We start from the raw sequence: 23,020 nt of genomic DNA on the forward strand, positions 1-23,020 counted from the left end.
GCTGCTAGTGTCCACTGGAACACCCTCATATGAAACCTGGCTATAAAGACTAACAGAATGGGTGAGGCCATAAGACATAGCATTTGAAGAATGAATCTTGCTGTAGGAGATTGATGTTTTATAAGAGATGAGGCTGTCAACTGAAGACACAGCAGTCTGTGATGGGGTAGGGTGACTAACTGCAAGACAATATTCAGGTGGCATCCTATGAATTCTATGTTTTTTGTTTGGTTGAACTATCCTTTTAGTAGATTTACTGTTGTGTCTAACTGACAAAGCATTCAGCACAAGAAGTCCCTATTTGGCACAACATTCATTTTGAGGTAGCTATTAGGAGCCAATCGTCTAGATATGGGAAAACTTGGATCCCTAGCAGATGGAGTTGTGCTGCTACCACTGCCATCATCTTTGTAAAACACAATGGGGGCTGTAGTGAGACCGAAGTACAGTGCTTGAAATTTGTAGTGATTGGCTAACGACATGAAAAGTACAGTTGTGTACCTACCATAAATGTAGATGTTCGAGTGTATTCACTGTTGCAGTCATTACAACTCGGTTATCCTGTTGGCAGGCTACCCGCAGTCGGCCTGAGTTCTAAAGTCTAGATCTGGCGTCGGTTGCTGTCGCCTCTTTCCTGACGTCAGTGCGCCAGGGGTATATAAGATGCAGCCGACGCCATTTTCATCAGTTTTTCTTGCCCCAGATGTCAGGTGCCCCTAAAAATGGTAGGCTAAATTATGCCAATAAGCATGCATGCACAAAAAACAACTTTTCCTTCATCTACAAGCAAATACACCACATAGGTTGTATAGAGAAGAAAAGTACAGTTAGGTCCCAGCAAAGAAGAAAGGGGGATGGTGGGAGGGTAACCAGGACTGCAACAGTGAATACACTCGAACATCTACATTTATGGTAGGTACACAACTGTACTATGTTCATCGTGTTTCACTGTTGCAGTCATTACAATTGGGTTGAATCCCAAAGCTGAGGTTGGGAGGCTGGAGCTAAATAGGATTAGGTGAGGCTATAAGGCCATGCAGAACTAAGGTGGCAAAGCCTGTCCTAGATTTAGAGTAGAGAGGTAGGTGATAGTGCTTTGTAAAGGTATGCACTGAACTCCAAGTTGCAGCCTCTAAGATGGCTTTGGTTGGTACTTCTCTGAGTAAGGCTGCTGAAGTGGCTGCTGCTCTGGTTGAATGTGGCCTAATGGCCTTAGGCACTGATTTGCCATGCTGTGAATAGCAGAAACGAATGCAATGGCCTATCCACTTTGAAATAGTCTGTTTTGAGATAGGCTTTCCTTGTGATGCTGCAGCATATGCCACTAGAAGTTGATCAGTCTTTCTGAAAGCTTTAGTTCTGTCCAAGTAGAAGCGTAGCTGTCTGTGAATGTCCAAAGAATGTAGTATTTTCTCACCCTTATTCTGTGGATTTGGATAAAAAGATGGCAGATGAATTGTTTTGTTAAGGGCCACACTGGACAGTACCTTAGGCATAAATGTAGGGTTTGTCCTCAGCGAAACCCTGTCAGGATGGAAGATGATGAAAGGTTCCACAGCCATGTAACTCTGAGACTCTTCTAGTGGAGGTTATTGCCAGGAGCAGAGCTGTTTTCCAGGATAAGAATTTTATGTCAGCTGCCGAGGCTGGCTCAAATGGAGGCAGTGTGAGTTTTTCTAAGACATAGTTGAGGTCCCATGCAGGTATTGGTGCTCTCCTTGGAGGTCTTATGTTTTTGGCCCCTCTGAGGAACTGTCTCAATAACGGATGAGAGAAAATAGGTGGTTCTGTATTGTAATGAGCTGAAATGGCAGAGGCATGAATTTTAACTGATGAAAAGGAAAGGCCTTTATCCAGCATCTCAGTTAAGTACTGTAAAATCTGAAGAATATTTGGAACAACCATGTCAATGCCTTGTGCTTGGTTCCAAGCACAGAATCTCTTCCATTTGTCTGCATAAGATTTTCTGGTGCTAGGCCTCCTGGCCTCCAAAATAACATTCATTACTGCATTAGAAAGAGGTGTGTCTTGAGAGGCTATATTATCTGCCATGCCACCAGGTTTAAGGTTTTGAGTTGGCTGTGCAGTATATGGCTGTCTTGTTGGGTCAATAAGTGAGGAATCTGAGGTAATGTCCAGACTGGGCAGTGAGACAAGCTCTTTAGGATTGGGTACCAGTGCTGGCGGGACCAGTCTGGGGCAATCAGTATCATTTTTGGTTTCTCTTGTCTGACCTTGAGGAGTACATTGGGGAGGAGAGGCAGAGGAGGAAAGGCATATACTGTTAGATGTTTCCAGCTGAAAGATAGAGCATTCACTTTCCATGCTTGCTTGTGATAAGTCCTTGTGCAGAATCTTTGTAGTTGGTAGTTGTGAGGAGAGGCAAATAGGTCTATGTCCGGGCACCCCAGGTCTTTGTTATTATGCTGAAGACTTGTGGATCCAATTTCCACTCGTGGGGATCCATCAGATTTCTGCTTAGTTCGTCTGCCAGAGTATTTTTCTTCCTGGCAGGAATTGAGCTTGCAGATGTACTTGGTAAGTCAATGCTGTGTTCCACAAGTTCATGGCTAGCCTGCAGAGGGGGTAGGAACGTGTGCCTCCCTGCTTGTTTATGTAGGACATGACTGCAGTATTATCCGTCTTTATTAGTAGCTGTCCTGGATGAAGTTGATCATTGAAGGCTGTTAGGGCATTTTGAACAGCTAGCATCTCTTTTTGATTGATATGTAGGTGCATTTGACTTGCGGACTATGTGCCCTGAATACGTCTTCCTGCCATATGAGCCCCCCTGGCGTAATCTGATGCATCTGTTGTCAATGTCTGCCTGGCTATGGGTAAGGTGAATGGCTGTCCCATGTTGTGGTGACAGGCTTTTGCCCACCATCAAAACTCCTGTTGCAGGCAGGGAATGAGGGTAATTATTGTTTCCAGGATGTGGCAATGTTGAGTCCAAACACTTTTTAGATACCATTGAAGTTTCCTCATATGCAGTCTTGCATATGGAATTAACAGAATGCAGGATGCCATGAAACCCAAGGCCTGCAGAATTTTTCTTGCAGATAACTGGGTCTTTGTTGCCAAGATTTTGAAGTAATTAGTCAGTTGTTTGTGTTTGTCTGGTGTGAGATAAGCCATCTGGGCAGTTGTATTTAAGCTTGCACCCAGGAATATTATCTCTTGAGAGGGTACGAGTTTTGATTTATTTTCATTTACTGTGTACCCTAGACTTGTCAGTAATCTTTTACAAACGTCAGATGCTGTAGTAGAATATCCTTGTTCTCCGCTTGAATAAGGCAGTCGTCCAAGTAAGGATATATTTGTAATCCTCTTTGTCTGCAAAATGCAATTACTGGTGCCAGGCACTTTGTGAAAACCCTGGGTGCAGTAGATAAGCCAAAGGGCAGTGCAGAGAATTGGTAGTGTATTGAGCCAGCTTTGAATCTGAGGTATCTTCTGCATGTTTGTCTGATTGGGACATGCAGGTATGCCTCTTTTAGATCTAAAGTCGCAAGCCAAGCCTTCTTGCCCAACATGGGTAGAAGCTGCTGTAGAGTCAACATTTTGAATTTTGGAATATTCAGACATGTGTTTAGAATAGATAGGTCCAGTAGTGGTCTCCAGGCTTTGTCCTTTCTGGGTACTAAGAACAGTCTTGAATAGAGTCCATGACCCTGCTCTTGTTCTGGTACTTGTTGAATGGCCCTCATGTCCATGAGGGATGAAACTTGTTTTTGTGCCTCTGCCCATTGATTGCGTGGCAGGTCTGGCATACTGTTTTGCCTTGGTAGGGTGTGAAAGTGGAACCTGTAGCCTTGTGAAACTATATTTAGAACCCATTTGTCCTGGGTGATCCTGTGCCAGTTTTGTAAAAAAAGTGCTAGCTTTCCCCCCAAACGGGCTGCCAAAAGGTAAGTGCTTGGTGCTGGAAGTGGAAAGTCATTGGGACTGTTTCCTGTATGGCTGTGATTTTTCTTCTCCGCTCTTGGAGGTAGAAGCACCCCATTGTTTAGGCCTGTATGAGCCCTGGGGCTATGATCTGCCTCTAGGGCATCTTTATCTGCCCCTTTGTGGTCTATCTGACACTGGAAAGGACCAATTTTTTGTAGGCCAGTTCCTGCTAAATCTGGGAGGCTGTACCTGCAAGAAATCCTTTAACTGTTTGCATAGATTTAGCCTTGTCCTCCATTTTCTTCAACACCTCTTCTGCTTTAGCACCAAACAAAGTATCATGCTGTAAAGGAGCGCCTAGTAGTTTTGCTTTAACATGATCTGGCAAATTTTGTTCTTTTAACCAAGCATGTCTCCTAATGACAGAACCTGTAACAGCGGCCCTGCAGGAGGCCTCAAGAGAATCAAAACCACACTGCAAGGTATGCTTTCCAACTTGTTCAGCTGCATGTAATAAATCCTGCATTTCTTTATTGTCTGCACATTCTGCATTTGCTGGCATTTTCTGTTTAAGCAAGGATATAAGATATTGATGATACTTAAGCATATGAAATTGGCAATTTAAAGCTCTTACAGCCAAGGTAGCAGAGGTATAAATCTTTTTGCCCCATCTATCTATGGCCCTAGAATCCCTATCAGAGGGAATAGGGTTTTTTGCAGTAGAAGCCTTGACCCCTTTGGGACCCTGAGAGATGGTTTCTGGGTCAGCTGCAGGGTTTTTATAGAGAAATTTATGTGAATCAGGAACCCTGTAGTATCTGTCTGGCTTAACAGGGGCTGGTGGTAAAGACTCTGGAGAAAAACTGGACTCTGTAAATACATCATCTACAATGTCTAAAACAGGCGGGATTGCAAAGGGCTTGTGCTGGGGCAATAAAAGGAAATCTCTGAGCCTTTTCTTGGTTTCTGGGTAATCTTGGCTCTCCCAGTGGAAATGCTCCCTCATAGTGTGCTGTGTTTCCCCAAAAGAATAATCCTCAGGAGGAGAGGCTGAAGGGATAGACTCTTCAGCATCAGAATCCTCATAGGGAGGAATGGAGTAATCCTGTTCAGAGGAGGCATCAGAGGAAATGGAAACCTGGTCTGAAGATTCATATTCTAACTCTTGCCTAGGCCTCTTTTCAGGAGGGGGATGGGAACCCCTGATCAAAGTAATAAGGTCTTCGGCCATTTTAAGCATCTGTTTTTAGGCATAGAGGCCTGTCCAGGTGAATACTGTACTTGTTTCTTTGTCTTTAGAGCTGCTTTAGTCTTTGTCTTTGTAGCTGAAGTAGGTTTCACATATAACTGTGTAGGCCTGAAAACACCCACAGAAGCCGATGCCTGCTCAGCGGCTCCGGACCCATCTGAGGGAATAGTTTCCAAGTGTCCAATACCTTGAGTTTCCAGAGGCCCAGTCGGCTCCACGTGGGAGTCGGAAGCGGCCTGTGGCTCTGAGGTAGTGGGCATCAGGGGCTGCGAAAGCGCCTCACTGAGAACCGGCGAACCAGCGACAGGCCTAGAAAAAGCCTTGTTGTCGGTTTTGGATCTCGGATGCCTGTCCTTTTCTTTTTCTTTGCGTTTTTTGTAAATTTCGGTAGTTGGCTGATCCGACGGCATTATATAATTAAATCTTCTGCCAAAGTAATGAAATGCAAAATCATACCGATGCTTAATAGTGCGTTGGTTAAATCTAGCACAAAACCGACAACTAGCAACGTTATGGTCAGGGCCTAGGCAAGGAATACAGTAAGAATGAAAATCCTTATGAGGTATTTGCTTCCCACAAGAAATATTGTTATTAACTTTTTCTGACATCGGTCTGGAGCAAGAAAAAAGTTTCCCCAACGGGGTACTTAGCCTTAATGAAGACTTTGGATCTGAAATTCGAATTTGAAAACTTCAGAAGTCAGCCGAACGGCACTTGCGAACTGCTTTTGCTTCGGGCACTGTGCGGCAAGAAAGACTGGAGAAAATGGCGCCGGCTGCATCTTATATACCCGTGGCGAACTGACATCAGGGAAGAGGCAACAGCAACCGATGCCGGACCTAGACTTTGGAACTCAGGCCGACTGCGGGTAGCCTGCCAGCAGGATAACCCAATTGTAATGACTGCAACAGTGAAACACGATGAACATCAGAGATATCTTTTTGAATGCTTCTCTGTCTTTACATGACAGTATGCGTCCTTGAGCTTTATCGAGTACATCTAGTCATCCTTCCTCAAAAGAGGTAAAATGGACTGAATCATGACCATCCAGAATTTTGTCTGCATTACAAATTTCCCTGTTTTAAAAAGAACCTTGAATAGACTCCGGATCCTTGTTGCACTTTGGGGACTGGCTGGTTGACTGCTTTTTCTTGTAGCTTTGAAATTTCTGCTACTACAAGTTCTTGTTGACTGGATGAGACGTCTGGGAATCATCTCATTGGTCATGGAGTACAGGAAAATGGAATTATATAGCCTCTGGAAGTAATGTCTAGGACTTAGGAATCTGTTGTTATCTCTTGCCAGACTTTTGAGTGCAGAGACAACAGTGTGGTAGTCAGGCAACCCTTCAGGGGAGATAACAGAGTTTCATGGAAAACGGCCCTCTGAAACCCTGATTATGGGGGCTTTTTCTGCCTCATGAGTGACGTCCATTACGATATCCTCCTCTTCTTCTGACCCAAGGAGGTCTATCACTAGAAGACTCTTGATAAGACCCCTGGGATTTTTCTGAACCACATCTTTTTCCACGCTCTCTGATTGTTGGAAGAGGACAACCTTCAAGGCATGGAAAAAGAGCATGCCTATGGCAGAGACGGTCTTACCACCCTATTAACGTCCAGAGTGTCTTTGACTTTTGGTCCAAACAATGTGGATCCATCAAAGGCAGGATTGATGAAGGGTGTCTTCAAACTTTTCACAAATACCCATCCAGGTGTGCCAGCATATTGTAACGCTGGTGCTGCTGCCCTAGTTGAGCCATCTGCTGCATTCAAAATGAGTCTTATGGCCACGTTAGACAAAGATTGTACAGTCAACTTTCTATGGACATGTAAAGGCAATAATCCAGAGAGAGAGAGAGACATGGAAATCGCTTTGTTCAGGTATCTATGAAAACAAGTTACATGAGAAAAGTAATTCAGTGCCCTCAGGGCAAATGATGCTGAATCCATTTCCCAAAGTGATCCAATGCTCTGGGCTCTCTATTTGCAGGAGAGATCACTGAACTCTCTTCTGAGAGTTTTTTCTTGGTAGCTCCACCATTATGTCTACAGGAGGACCCTTGCTCCAGTGTTTCCTACCAGCCATCTCTGAAGGGAACACCACAAAGATTCATACACACACAAAGTTTACAGTCTGCACTAGAAGCAGTCACTTTCATAAATTAAGCAAATACTGCTGAAAACAGTCATGAGGATGATGCTGCAGTAAAAGTATTCCACAAAACAGGTGCTGCTGTAAAAAAGTCTAAAACAAAGGAAATAACTGCAAACTTGACAAGAGTGAGTGTGCTAAAGTTATGGTACTGCAGTCTCTGAAACAGCAAACACACACATGCACACTATAGAGAAAACCCTCAACTTAAGGATGACATTAGTCAAATTACAAACATACACGAACACAAATAGAAGCCCCCTACATACATAATGACAGATTTGACCTTAATAAACATGCTGGGTAGTTTCCTAGCAGAAAGATTGAAGCTTTAAAGGGAAAATTCAGTACCTAACTGTTCTGAGGGTTTCACCTCCACCGATTCGAGAAACCACACAACACCGACCACACACAACACCGAACACCACCGATTGACAGTCCATAAATACGAAACCACAACACGAACACCACAATATAATTAAAACAAAACACAAAAACCAACACACAAAAACACCACACCATACACACAACACAACACACAAACACAATCCCCAAAACAACACACACAGCCCCAACAAACCACACACACAACCCTAGCACCCCACCTTATCCCGACACCCACCCTAACCCTCCCCTAACCCGCCCACCTCTACCCCCCCCCCTCTAACAACTCCTAAACCACCCCTACCGCTTCCCTAACCCTAACTCCCTAACCCACCACATCCCTAACCCTCCTAACCCTAAACCCCTTAACCTCCTAACCCCTAAACACCCTTACCCCCTCCCCTAACCCTAACTCACTTAACCCACCCCTATCCCCACAGACCCGTTAATCTCCCACTTCTCACCCCTTCGACGCCACCCCACCGACTACCGCGCTACTCACCTCACACAGCGGCATCCCCGTCGCATCCATGTGCAGCGTTGGTGTGGTCTCCGTCGGGTCGGTCTTCTGTGTCGTCGATGTTCTGCTCTTCGCGATGTCGGTCTTCTTCTTCTTCGATCTTCTGTTCTGAGCTCCGATTGTCGGTCTTCTGCGCTGTCGACGAAGTCAGGTAGAACCGTTCTGAGGCACGTTTTAGCCGATTGGCACTGACACCTGCCCAGCATGCTGTAAGTTTTGGGTTTGAATCCAACTGAGAACTAATATTATCCTTTCATTTCTATCATTTTATCAGTGCCCAAGCAGAGGGCTTGTTTTTTTTTTATGTGTGTGTGTGTGTGTGTGTGTGTGTGTGTGTGTGTGTGTGTGTGTGTGTGTGTGTGTGTGTGTGTGTGTGTGTGTATTTTGACCTTAATCACAATGCTGGGGGTTTCCTAGCTAAAAGGATAAAGCTCTTAAGGGAAAAGTCAACAGGTATATGTCCAGTCACTCTTGCTAGTCCAACAGCAGTGACACCAGGACAGAATGCTGCATGTCTTGGATTCAAGTCCCAAATAAGAGCTAATATTATCTTCTCACACACACACACACACACACACACACACACATATATATATATATATATATATATATATATATATATATATATATACATACACACACACACACACACACACACACACACACACACACACACACAATCTATCTATCTGCACACACACACATTCAGTAAGCATCTGAAACAGCTTAGGAAGCTTACATTCTTCATTCAAAATTGAGCATCTGATCATTGTTTTTCATCTGATCTACTACCTTTTCTCATATCCTACTTCCATTTTATATATGCATACATATAACAGATATATAGTTGATAGAATATGTATATATATATATATATATATATATATATATATATATATATATATATATATATATATGGGTCTATATTATATCCTCGAACGCTTAAAAAAGCGAACGCTGGTTGATCGAACTAATTTTTGCGAAACTGCAAAATATCGAAGCAGCAGAAACTGTAATTTTTTCCTAGGGAAATAATTTGGTTGTCCGTTTCTGTTGCTTCGGTATTTTCAGTGTTATGGTGGAAAGTTACCGGTCGGATTCAAGTAAGTGTGCGATTGTGTGGATGTGAGTGTTAGGGTGATTTAGGTGAGTTAGGGTTAGGGCTTGGGTTAGGTGTGTGTGCGACTGAGTGGACATGAGGGTTAGGGCGGATTTAAGTGAGTTAGGATTAGGGAGCGTGTGAGGTGAGTGTGAGATAGTGACGGATTAGGGTTAGGGTTTGGGTTAAGGTAAGTGGGTAGTTAGTGGTGTGTTCATAGTTTAGTGTAGGGTTAGGTATCAGATTTTAGGTGTATGTGTGTGGATTTCTGTTTGTTTGGTGTGCTTGTGTTGTGTGTTTGTGTTTTGGATCAGCGATTTTTTTCCCTGGGAAAAAAATCACTGATCTGACAGTTCGAGATTGTAAGCTTTCGCTTAAATTAGGTCGATCAATCAGCGTTCACTTTTTTAAGCGTTCGATGATGTAATATAGACCCTAATATATACATATATATATATATATATATATATAGAGAGAGAGAGAGAGATGCACATACATGCTTACATGCTATTTGAAATAAATAATCTTAATAATAACACATGTGGGTAACAAAAGAAAAAAACTACGTTTTTTATTTATAGTCAGAAATAAAATAAGTCTTAAAAGTGGAGAGCAGTTCCTGTACAATTTTCAGTCCATGGTAACATCATGAAGGTGCCGATTTCTTTACCTTTGTTTGGGAAATGTGCTAAGAAAAGAATCCACATGCTGGGGCTGCAAAATGTTGTCCTAAGCCGTTGATGTTCATATGTTTAAGAATTATTATTTAGTTATCTAATTGTATATGCAATTTTCCAGTGACTATAAAATAAGCTATACAGACTCATAACATTAATAAGGAAACAAAACTATTTTCTGCATAAAATATTTCCTATTCTGATATTTAAAAGTAGACAGGCACCTCTTACGTTTATTCGCGCTTGGTATTCAGCACTGCCAACTGAGTTCCTAGCTGCACACCGATATACCCCTCCATCTTTGATCTGTGGTCCTGTCACATTCATATGGCTGACGGTGGTGCCATCGGACATGGTGTACTGGTTTGTACGATGTGCACTGTCTCTTTGGATAGGTTCATCATCCAGGGTCCAGGTGATGGTGGGGGGTGGGGCTCCTTTAGCAGAACACATCAATGAAAACTGCTCTCCAGGGTTCACAACCTTCTCGCTGAATGAGGAGACAATCCTAGGAGTGCCATCTGTAATAGTCAAAAATATACAGAATGAGTACAAACTGTAAACTACCACCCGAAAGTAATACACATCATCAATATTAAAAAGCTGCTTCCCGAAAAAGCCACACAAATGCTTATTGTTTTCTGACAGCTGTCACACATATGTAGATATATAAACTCAACATACTCCTTGTGTACCATCTGCTCACACTAGTAGTTTAAAAGTATTTCTTCCCAGATGCCTACATTCACTGCATAGCTCCTCACCATAAGTAGCATTTTACACAAACTGTGCCTTATAAAACTGTGTTTTACTAAATGTAACTTAAAATAAAGATTATACTTAACCAAGACAAGCCTCTCTCTACCTAACTTTATATAACCTTTGTACTGCAAGTATCTTACAATAACGACTTTCTACCTTTATTATCAGAATAATGTTTCAGAGATTAATAATATTTATTGCTGGCATTCATATTGCCTGATACTGTATCTATTCTGTTTCTGTGTAAATATGCAACTGAATTTGCTGTTGTATTACATGTGATTAATCACTGTTGTATTAGGGCTTGCAGCTTTCCTCCTTGGGTCTTTGTTGCAAGTACCATCTGCCATTTGGATATATCCACTTATCAAACAGAATAAACAAATATACGCATATATTCCTGATAAAAACACTTTCATTATAACTGGTCTAGTCTAGATACTTTCCTGTAACTAGTCTAGCCAAGATACAGGTTTGCTGTATCCAGGACTGTTTGTAAGCTCCTGAGCCCCCCAAGCCTTTCTGTGTTGCAAGGAGGCCTGCTAGCTTATCAGTGGGAGTGGTAAGCACCAGGTAACCTATCTACCACATAAGGAGTGGTTTCTGGCCCAAAAATTATAGTTATTGGCCTTTTGGGCAATTTTTCCATCTCTCTCAACTTTCTGATTTAAAAGCCCGCATTTGCACTTGTTTCTTTCCTGTAACTAGTCTAGTCCAGATACAGATTCTTAGTTTTAGCACTTGAATTTGCTTATTCATGCTCAGCACTTGTTCAGAACTTGTTGTAAGCACTAAATAAGCTACAAATTACTACAGCACTCAACCTTCCTGGTTACCTGGAGGAAAATAGTTTTTGTACTTACTTTCCTCACTTACTTAGAGAAAAACAGCTCTTGTACTCACTTTCCTCACTTATCTAAAGGAAAATAGTTTTTTATTCAGGCATGTCCAAATAGGGCCATGGTGGTGCAGCGGTTAGAGTTGTCGCCTCACAGCAAGAGGTTCTCCTGTTCGATTCTCGGCTGGAGTGCCTTCTGTGTGGAATCTGCATGTCCTACCCGCGGTCGAGTGACGTCTAAAGACATGCAGCTAGGTGCGTGCGTGAATGGGTGTTCCTTCTTTGAAGGTTGGGCATGGGGCTGGCAACTTGGCACCGTAAAAATCCACTGCCAATCATAAGCGGACCGGAGTTCTGCTGTGTTGACCCCTAACCGGGAAAAGCCGAAAGACAAATTCAGGCATGTCCAAGGGTCAGCTCCCAGTGTTCTCTCCTGTCTAGCTGATGAATCTGGGCATCTTGGGGCAATGTAGCAATTGCCTCATGTACACAGACAACCCTCTCCTCCTACCACCCAACACTACAACTTGTGAGAGATGCACTTATCTAGCAAAACTGGTGGTAAAGCTCTCTCCAACCAACACTGAACCTGACAGTCAAGAGGAGAAGGTAAACACTTGCACACACCACACTCATCACATAGTCCCACTACATCTACACCACCAAAATCCACACATAGAAACACAAAAACATTCGCGGAGGCTCTCAATAATAATCTACTCAAGCAACAGAGACCTCCAAAGCAGAAATGTAAGCAATCTCCACCCCTCAACACAACCCAAATGATACATAGCCCACAGACTCAGTGTGCCACTCAACCACAGCCCAAAAGGCAAAACAATGTACACAACACACTAGTCATAGGTGACTCTATAGTCAAGCACACTGATGTCCCACTCACCATGCTAAACAAGGAAAAGGTTACTGTCAGCTGCCTGTCGGGTACCAGGATCCGCCACATAACCCACGCACTCAGATCACTCCACAAGTACAAATATGACTCTGTCATTGTCCATGTTGGTGTGAACGATCTGAGATGTACCTCCCTGGACTACATGAAAAGAAACATGGAAGAGCTCTCCGATCTTGTAGCCCAGGCAGGTATGACCCTAGCCCTGAGTAGCATCCTGCCATCGCCCAGAGTGATACCGCAGTACAAGGACAAAATGATTGACTTCAACAACTGGCTAAGCTTCTGGTGTCATTCTAAGGGGATCCAGTATCTGTCTGCCTGGGACGACATGGTCAACAGACCACGATGCTTTGCCAGAGATGGCCTGCACCTGTCGTCCCTGGGATTCCGGATACTGGCTAAGGCTCTTGCCGCCCCTATAGTGCCTTTTTTAGGCAAGGTTCAAATGACAAATTCACCACTGTAACAGGAACAGGCAAGCAAAAACTGAGTGTAATGTTACTTAATGCTAGAAGTCCACATCTCAAAATGCACTCACTCGAGGCACTCCTTAAAATGGAGAACATTGATATCTGTGCAGTGACTGAGACCTAGTTCAAGGCTCCAGAGAGCACCCCTGCACTACCAGGATATAACTCATACCACACTTTTCAGCCATGTAACCTGGACTGGAACACAAAAGTCGGAAGAGTGTCCATATTCATTAAGGATATCCATACCTCGAGGCTAGTTGCTCAGCATAATGCATCCAAGGTTATCCATGTGTAACTAACTCTGGGCAAAACTGCAATCCAAATTGTAGCTAGCTACAGATTTCCCACCATGCCCCAGGTTTCCCACTCCTCTTTTCTTAATATACTGGAAAATATTAGGGTTCAACCAAACACCCTAACAAGGGGCGATTTCAACTACCCCACCATTAACTGGGAAAACTACTCATGTACCAACTCCTTCGCTCAACGCTTTCTGGAATTCATAAATTCCAATGCCCTGGATCAACTTATCCACACCCCCCCCAGGGTCAACAATATCCTAAACCTAGTCATTACCAACATGAATGACTGGTGTTCCACACCTGAAGTCAACTCCTCGTTGGTCCGATCTGACCATAAGCTAATCACCCTAGCTATCCACATCCCGCCCCCACCCCCCCATTAAGGAAACCATGGTAAGAAATTTCTCCAAAGCCATCTTCATGCTTCTTAAGACACAAGTGGCAAACTTCATGACACCCATGCAGATGGACAATACAGTTACGACTCCTGAATCCTACACAAATGCACTCTATAAGCACTTACATGAGTGCATGGATCATACTATCCCAAACAGAACCAAGACGCTATCCTCCAAAAAAAGGAAGCCAATCTGGTGGTCCCCTGTCATAAACAAAGTGTACAAAAGGAAGAAACTGTTGCAAAAGAGAGTAAAATTCCATGAATGGAGGAGCTCCCTGGTCAGCCTCAGTAAGAAGCTGAGATCCCTTATAAGATCCTCCAAAGCTAGCTACGAAAACAACATCGCCAGTCATTCTAAGGACAACCACAAAGCATTCTATAGCTATGTAAAGAATCTCAATGGCAACACCCAGATCTGCTCTGAGTTACAGCACAACGGCACGAAAATTACAGAACCAACTGATATTGCCAACATCCTGGCAGATATGTTCAGTGCTAACTTTACCCCCCTCTCATCCCCTAAAGGGCCCTTATCTATACAGAAAGAATGCAGAGTCCCTGTAATCACAACTTTGCAGGAGCTGCACTCTCTAAAGCCAAAAACACAACATCCATGGGACCGGACAACATCCCAGGCTGTGTTTTACACGAACTTCAGAACAAACTGGCTCCCCGCCTAAGCACCATGTTCAATCATAGCCTCACATCAGGCTTTGTGCCCACTGAATGGTGCACAGCAACAGTTATCCCACTCCACAAAGGGGAAGCCACCACTGATCCCAGGAACTATCGCCCCATTAGCTTGATGAGCCTGGTCAGCAAGGTCATGGAACGTATCATCATGGAACTCATAAACAAAGATATTGGTAAGCTCCAAACTCTGGTCCCCACACAGTTCGGGTTTGTGAAAGGCAGCTCATGCTTCCTGAACCTGATCGACTTCTTTGAGGCAGTCACTAAAGCTGTAGACGAGGGTAAGGTGGTTCACACAGCCTATCTTGACCTCACCAAGGCTTTCGACACAATCCCCCATTCTGGAATTATAACTAAACTCAATAAACTAGGTATAAATCCCTACGTCACAAGATGGGTTGCCAACTGGCTCACTGACAGAAGCCACACTGTAAAAGTTGCAAACTCCAAATCTGACTTCAAACCACTGACAAGTGGAGTGCCACAGGGTTCAGTCCTGGGACCTCTCCTGTTTGGTATCTACTTCTCTGAAGTACAGGCTAACACAGAAGGCCTCTGGCTAATGAAGTTCGCAGATGTCTGCAAACTAGGAGCCATAGTCGAGTCCCCAAATGATGTGGACATCCTAAAGAAGGGCCTCACTGAGACAGATGTCTGGTGTCAGAGCCATGGCCTCAAGCTCAATGTCAAAAAGTGCATTGTCATCCACTTTGGTAAAAACTCTGTGCCCATGAACTACCACATAGGCAGCAGTCTACTTAACACCGAATGTGTGATAAGATACCTTGGGATCCAGGTGGACAGCAGTCTCTCCTTTGATAATCACATCACCACAGTAGTCAGGAAGTCCTTCTACATGGCACACCTCATCACAAAAGGGTTCTCATCCAGGAAAAAAAGAGGTCATTGTTCCCCTCTACTCGACACTCATTAGACCCATTATAGAGTACAACGCCCCTTTTGGAATGTACCTCACAAGACATCTGCAGCAGCTGGAAAGGCCACAGAAGTACCTCACAAAGAGGATTACTGGCCTCAAACAGATGCCCTACACTGACCGTCTCAAAAAACTCCAGCTTTACTCCATAGCATATCGCCTACTCCGAGGTGAGCTCTGCCTAACATATACAGCTATGTCAAATCCAGAGCTGTTGGACATGCTACACCTAAAGAAATCCCAATCCCTCCAAGCTACATGCTCTAGGGACCTAAACCTTGTCATCACAATAAACAGGACATGCTGGAGGGATAGATTCCTGTCCCAGAGACTTCCCATACTCTGGAACAAGCTACCCATCTATGTCCAGCAAAGTTCCTCATTAGCACTCTTCAAGAAAAATCTTGACGAGTGGATGGGAAATAGGAAATACACCTGGGTATCACTTCTGTGGCTCTGCTCGACAGTGGCACAGAAAAATAACTTTCTTGGGTGGCATAAGCCAGGGAACCTTGTTGAATAGGCTTACTTAGTCCCTTGGGCCAATAGCCTAGTACCTACCTATGAATCTATGAACCTAAATATGATTGCACACCCTAACAATCCAATCTTGTGGTGATAAAGTTAAAGTGCAGTTGTGTAAGTAAACTTACCATAACAGTAAATGTTCAAGTAGATCACTGTTGCAGTAGCATATGGCTATATGGGATGTATCCTCCAAGGATTAGATGTTCAGTCAATATACATAAGCTTTTGGATGCCTTCCACATGCACCATATATATATACAAGGAAGTATGATGGTGTGCTGTCATAAAAGCAGAAGTGTGGGCACCAAAATTTAGTTGCTTCTCACAACAGGAAGGCTATAACATGCAATTAACAGAACCAAGGTACAAATTTGGATATTTCCGTGCTAGGAAAAAGAGGTACAGGGACAAGCAGAACCCCCTGTTGACTAAGAAACAGTAGGATAATGAATAAGACTGAGTATATAGCAAGACAAGAATAAAATGAAAAAAAAGAAGGATGGTGGAAGGGTTGAAGCACTGCAACATTTACCTGTTTAAACTTTTACATTTATATTAAGTTGACTTAAACAGCTGTATTATGTTCATTATTAAATTACTGTTAAAATACCACATAGCTATATCAAAATGATTGCCAAAGTTTAGATAGCCTAGGAAGGAAGAAGTGCCTGTGTCCAGGAATGCCTGAAAAACAGACATTGCATATCTTGCTCTTGCCTGGGAGAATGAATCAGTCTTGAAATGTTTAGTGAAGCTGTGCACAGATAACCAATTAACTGCCTCTAGAAGAGTTCTTGAGTATATCCCTTTCCAAATGCCCTAGAAGCAGCCACAGCTGTGGTAGAGAGCTTTGACCAAGCAAGAGAGTGATTTTCTATGATGAGAATAACAAAATGGACTGAATTTTTTCAAATATTCAAATGGAAAATGCTTGAGGACAGAAAAAAGCACAGGAGTTGATCAGAAGAACTAGGAGTATAATGGAAATTAACCAGAGATTGGTGCTGGGAGATGGAGAACAACAGGAAGAAAAAGAGCAACTCAGAAATTAATGAATAAATGTAGGATTACAAAGCATCAGTCATGTTTGGGAAATATGGTGGAGCAAGAAAACCTGGAAATATTGGACATTTTCTACTTTATTAAACATGCAGGTGACACCAAAGTATATGCCCAAATTCATGCCATTAAGGTTTAGAAGAATATTAAGGAGATGGGAAGAGGAAGAAAAGAGCTAACAAGTAAAACAGTTTTTGTTCGTAACAGTATTGTTATAAAATATGACTTATACTGCATGTTATATAGTAAAGCTTTTTTGGTTATTTTTGTGAGAAATAGGGGATACTAAAGTAAAGAGGTACCCTTTTTTCCCTTCTTCTTTCTTTCTTCTTGTTCATTTTCAAAAAATGTAGGCACTGCAGTGTAAAAATAGAAGAAAGCCTGGACAAAAGAGCACGATACGAGTAAAATTGATAATGCTTTTTCCTTACTTTTGCATAGAGGAAACACTGGATTATGGCCATTCGCTTGATCGAACAATAAGTTTTAAGTGGAAGCAAGTACATAAAAAAACATTGAATGTAATGAAAAGTTTTCCTTTAGCAAATAAATGTTCACAGTGCAACATGAGAAGCTTGTAGCTGAAGGCAACTGTGTAGCTGGTACTCATGTTTCTGTGGAGACAAGTTGACAACGGCAATAAAAACAGAACACCTTTTTCTTTCAATAGCTAAAATATAATTTTTTTCTGAAAACATTTAATTTCTTTTCTACATCTGGGAGAGGAATAAAGATAAGACAAAACTTACTAAGTGTAAGTAGTAGCACAGACTGTACCATGCTTCTCAGCATGGATAACCATTATAGGTCAGTTCAAGCCTGTGAGTGTAGTTGTCAGTCTGGGACAACTGCTCCTATTAGAAGGGTTCAACTTCATTATTTGAAGATGTACATAGTTTTGTGTGTGTATTAAGTTAACAGGTTATGAGTGTGTTCTGGGGGTAGGTTTGTTTTATTGGGGGGGTTTCTTTAAAACAAATGTCTTGCAAGATATCACATATACTCAAATGGATATGACAAGAAAGAACTGTATAAAAGATCAACTTAGTGTATGCATGTAACACAAAAGCTGCAATTAGACAAAAAATGTTAATAACACAAAAAGGCGAACCAACTAAGTAAAAACGAAGAAAGACTGACATGGCAAACTGTCAAAAAAGTCCACAAATTTAATAAAACACAGAACTGTTTAAAGCGCTTTTCGTTTGCCTGGCTGGCAAACTTCATCAGAAACAAGGTCAAAAAGACACAACTTCATTATATAAAAGTAACTGGTATGAATTAACCAATTATAACACATTTACTTTGATTACTTAAAGGCACCATGATATTAAACAGCAACTACTTAAAAAATGGTACCGATAAATACTAAACTAGAATTCTAACACAAAAGTGTTACCACTCTAACCTTACTTAACTAAGAAAATAGTAACTTTGAAAATAAAAGTTAACATGTAAACATCCAAAACTATGATCTGTTTTTCACCTCTTAAAGCTTTTTAATTTTAATATACTACTAATAGAACAGGTGTCATTTAAACGGGGGGGGGGGGGGCTATAGGCATTCAGCCTAACTTGCCAAGTTAGTTCAAGTTCTTCTAATTTTAGGGGTCTAGGACCACCCCTAATATCATAATTAACTTGGTCAATGGTCAAAAACTTAAAGGCATGTTCTTTGTTGATGGAAATGTGCTTTTCTAGGGCATTCTCCAACTTGTGTTTATTAATAGCATATTGATGCTCATATATTCTGTCCCGGAGCCTCCGGTCCGTTTTTCCTATATAAAAAGCAGGACAGAATTTGCACCTAGCCAAATACACAACAAAACTAGAATTACAATTAAATTTGTCTTTAAGTTTGTACTGTATACCATTAATAGTGAAGTTGTTAGTGACCTCCACAAACTTACAATAATTACAATTTTCACACTTACTCATACCATTAGAATGAGCTATTGTAACACATTGTTGTTCTAAGAGTGTCTTTAAATTCTTACCTCTTCTAAATGTCACTCTGGGTGAGTCACCTACTTTGATATATATATTTGGGTTTGTTTTAAATAATTCCCAGTTTTTCTGTAGGATTCCAAAACAAGAATAACTATGTATACAGTAGGTAGTAATAAAACTTAACGCAACCTCTTTTACCTCCATGCTGTCCATAATAGGGCTTACAACAGAATTCTGTATATTATTAAGAGAACCAGATGCAGTTGGTAAGGTTTTAACACTTAAAAGTGGTATATATACATTGTCTAGTCTCTTAGTGCTAACTTCTTTAATAAGGTCATCTAGAAGTGATTCGGGGTAGCCACAGTGGATGAACATACTTTTCAAAGCTGTTTGATCAATTGGTATTAACATAATATTTAATTAATGTAATTATGGCAAAATGCCTTTAAAAATTATTTAACTTTTGATTGTTACGTTTTTAAAAAATAAAAAAAACAATTATATAAACCATTCTTAAAAACATTTTTTGAAAAAAAAACTTATTGAACTCAAATCAAGTAAAAAACCAGCTCTTTGCTAAAAAATATGCATATATATCGATCGTGTATGTACAATTCATATATACTAATATATTTAACATAAGTATATGTTCTTTACTAATACATATGTACAAGTTCAAAATGAATTGACCAACAGAATTCATGAATAAATATGGTAAATATTGTAAATATATCCACATATAATTATAAGTATGTGAGTTTATAAATATGTAGAAATTATTATAGAAAGTATTTTTGTACATATATATATAACAGATCAAATTACAAATGTGTATTTAAAATATCTCTGTCCATGCATAAATAGTGGTCACTACATAAAAGTGGTCAATACATAAAAAGATAAAAAGATGTGTCTTCTACCCATCCAACTAACATTTTGAACTTGTACATATGTATTAGTAAAGAACATATACTTATGTTAAATATATTAGTATATTTTAAGAATGGTTTATATACTGAAAGTTTAATCATGTGATTCTGATGAAGTCGAGTGGTTTTGTGGAGGTGAGGTGATTTTATACTTTTCAAAAGAGAACATTCTTCAAAAAAGTCTTCATCGTGACTCACCATTCTTGAAGCTCTCAGTAGTTGGCCTTTGATGACTGACCTTTTTTGGTAGAACGGGTGACTACTAGAAAAGTGTAGGAACGTGTTAGAATACGTACTTTTCCTGTATATCTTTGCTACAAAACAACCTAAATCATGATTTTTGGCTAGCCAGATATCTAAATACGCTATAGCCTCCATGTTGAATATAGAAGTGAATTGCAGGAATTGAGTTGTACTGTTAAAATAATCTAACACGTTCCTACTGACCCGTTCTTCACCATTGATAAGGATGAAAATACCATCAAGGTAACGTATGTAAAAAACAAGGGAGTCATGAATCGTGTCATTCTTAAACACATATTCTGATTCCCAATAGGCCATAACAAGGTTCGCTATACTAGCTACACAGGGCGACCCCATCGCTACCCCCACTTTTTGCAGATAAAATTGGTTCTGAAACATGAGAAAAATTTATTAGATAATACTAAATCAATAAGTTCCGTGACCAAAGAAATTTCTGCAACTGTGGCCTTGTTTTTCTTCAACATTAAGTCAACCCATTCAATAGCTATATTATGAGGAATACAGGTGTATGAATCTCTCACATCAATAGTGAGAAAACTGAAATCCTCATTAAATTCTAGAGCTTTGATTTTCTTCAAAAATGTCAATGAATCCTTACAAATTTGGTCCTCAAAAACTAAATATTTCTGCAAAATAGCATCTATTACTTTAGCACAAGAGTAGGTAGGTGAGCCTCGGCCATCGACCAATGGTCTCAGTGGAGCATTTACCATACTCTTGTGTATCTTGGGGATACCAAATATGAAAGGGTATCTAGGATAAGTTGTTGACATGTAGTTATAGATCCTCTGTTCTACTCTACCTTCTATATACATGTCTTCTATACAGTTTTTAATTAAACTGTAAGCTTTGTTAACTTCTGAACATGAACTCACCTCATACGCACTAGTATTCAATAATACATTCATACGTTGCTGATAATCGACGTTGTCAAAAACAACTAAACCCCCACCTTTATCTGGTTTACAAAAACGTAAATCTTGTGACTTGATATAGTGCAAATATTCACGTTCTTCCCTACTCATATTGTGGGAAGCCTTGTACTTGAACTCGGTTTTGGCAGCATGTCTAATATCTAATTCACAAAGTTGTTTAAACATTTGTAAAACTGGATGCAGTGGGGGGTTGTACACACTAGGGATATAAAATTTATTAGAATTAGCAGTGTTCATAACATCTCCCATAATAAAATTAAAATTTAACTTCCTAGTGTAGGTTTTAATGTCAAGAATAGTGTTGACTACATTCAAAGGCTGAGAAGGTACAAAAGTAAGCCCTTTAGACAAAAGTTCAACAATATCTGAACATATCTCAATAGAGGAAAAATTATACAATTTTACGTCCCCCGTTTTATTCATAACTATAACTGGACGTTCTTGACCACTTTGGTTATCTAAGGTTTCCGAACCATCAGTGTTCCATTGGTGATTCTCCTGCAAAACATTTACTGAAGTAATACCAGCCAGCTCGTTGTTATACAATGGCACTACATTAAACACTTCAACCTGGCAGTGGTGAAATGACTTATTCAAGTCTTGTTTGATTTCTGCTTGTTTCTGTTTTGATTCAACTGGAATTTTTTCTGTTTGGTCCTGGCCCTTGTATGAGTACCTTGCTGAAAATTTTGCTGTTGTTGGAAGTGTACATTGTTACTTTGGCCTTGTTGGCCACTCCGGAGTCTCTCACTCCTCCGGACCTCTACTTTGCCCGCAGTGTTGCTGTTATCACCAGTAGGACTGTTATTGTTAGCAGTACTAAAAACACCCATGTCCTCATTGTGGTTTGATGCCACATTAAGGTCATGACCATGATTGTTGTTAAACAAGGTGTTACCAGAAGACTTCTGCCTTTGGCCAGAAGGAAGATTACTTTTTCTCCAAACTTGGGCAGGCGAAGGATCTGGGTACGCTGTACCAAGATGGTACGCTTTACAGTCTCTTTCGAGTTTCTTAAGTTTATTCGACTTAAGCTTCAACATATGCTGGTCAATACTTGTAAAAACATGACTGTACTCAAACTTATATCTAGAAAACTCAAGGTCTAGTTGAATACTGTTATCAAGCTCAGTTACCATGTTAGATAAGTCATCAACCCATAGGCTGTAATGTTTCACCATCATTTCAAGTAGTTCAAAACCCTGGTGGTCAAAAAGCTTAATTAGGTCATTATGGAATGCTGAATTAACCTCTAACCCAGTAGGATATGAATGTCGCCGTAACCCTTTCGGTACAACCCTCCGTGCTAAACATTCACGGAAATAATAAATTTCGAGCTGTAACTTTCTTAATTTAATTAAGTAAGCATCAAAGGTTTTAAGCTTAGACACAATGTTAAAAGAGGTAGAAGTGTTACCTTGATCAAGTATTGGCCATTTTTATCAGTTGGTAGATCTCCAGAAAGAGAAAACCCATCAGTTAACCATAAAGCCAATGACAGGTAACCAATGCCGCACTCAACCACATTTGGTGCCGATGCACTTTGTTGTCCTAAATTTAGGATTTGCAAGTTGTTATCATGTTGACCTACAATAAAAGATGCTGAATTGTTTGACCTAGTTGTTTCCACTAAACATGGTTGAATGCTAGGTACCAAATTAGAGGCAGACATATTTAATACTGTCCCATTGTCGGTTGGTAGTTTGTTAACTACCGTTCTGTTGTCACGTACTATGTTCTCCGCTGTACTTTGAGATTCATTTATTTGATCCAAAGATCGAGTCATAGTACTATTAACCAACCTCCTTAAACTCGCCGGTGAATTATCATTAGCTATGTCCACTTGTGTGGCTGTTAGCACTTTCGAACAGCCACTGCTGGCAGGCGAAATGTGTTGCCGATTTAAATCAGGTGCAGAAGGTAACAAGTGACGAATTTCACGCTGATCCATATTGAGCCGATCCAGTCTCGTAAAAATGGATTCTATTTTACCAAATAGGGATTCCAACGTACTGTTAGGAACTGAACCATGGTTAGAGTCTATAAGGTTACTAATGGCA

At 40.9% G+C, this 23,020-nt stretch overlaps 1 protein-coding gene across 1 annotated transcript in view; it reads right to left on the reverse strand.

Moving 5' to 3' along the window:
* The window catches only part of DSCAML1 (DS cell adhesion molecule like 1), a 1,743,400-nt gene extending 1,733,115 nt beyond the window's left edge, over window positions 1-10,285 (reverse strand). Inside the window, exon 1 of the mRNA XM_044080956.1 lies at window positions 10,206-10,285. The gene's annotated coding sequence lies outside the window, so the exon portion shown is untranslated. The remainder of the gene's footprint in view (window positions 1-10,205) is intronic.
* Between the last annotated feature and the right edge of the window lie 12,735 nt (window positions 10,286-23,020).

This window comes from Protopterus annectens, chromosome 8.part0 (genome assembly GCF_019279795.1).
Source record: "Protopterus annectens isolate FY-2018-M chromosome 8.part0, PAN1.0, whole genome shotgun sequence".
Classification (NCBI taxonomy): Eukaryota; Metazoa; Chordata; order Ceratodontiformes; family Protopteridae; genus Protopterus; species Protopterus annectens.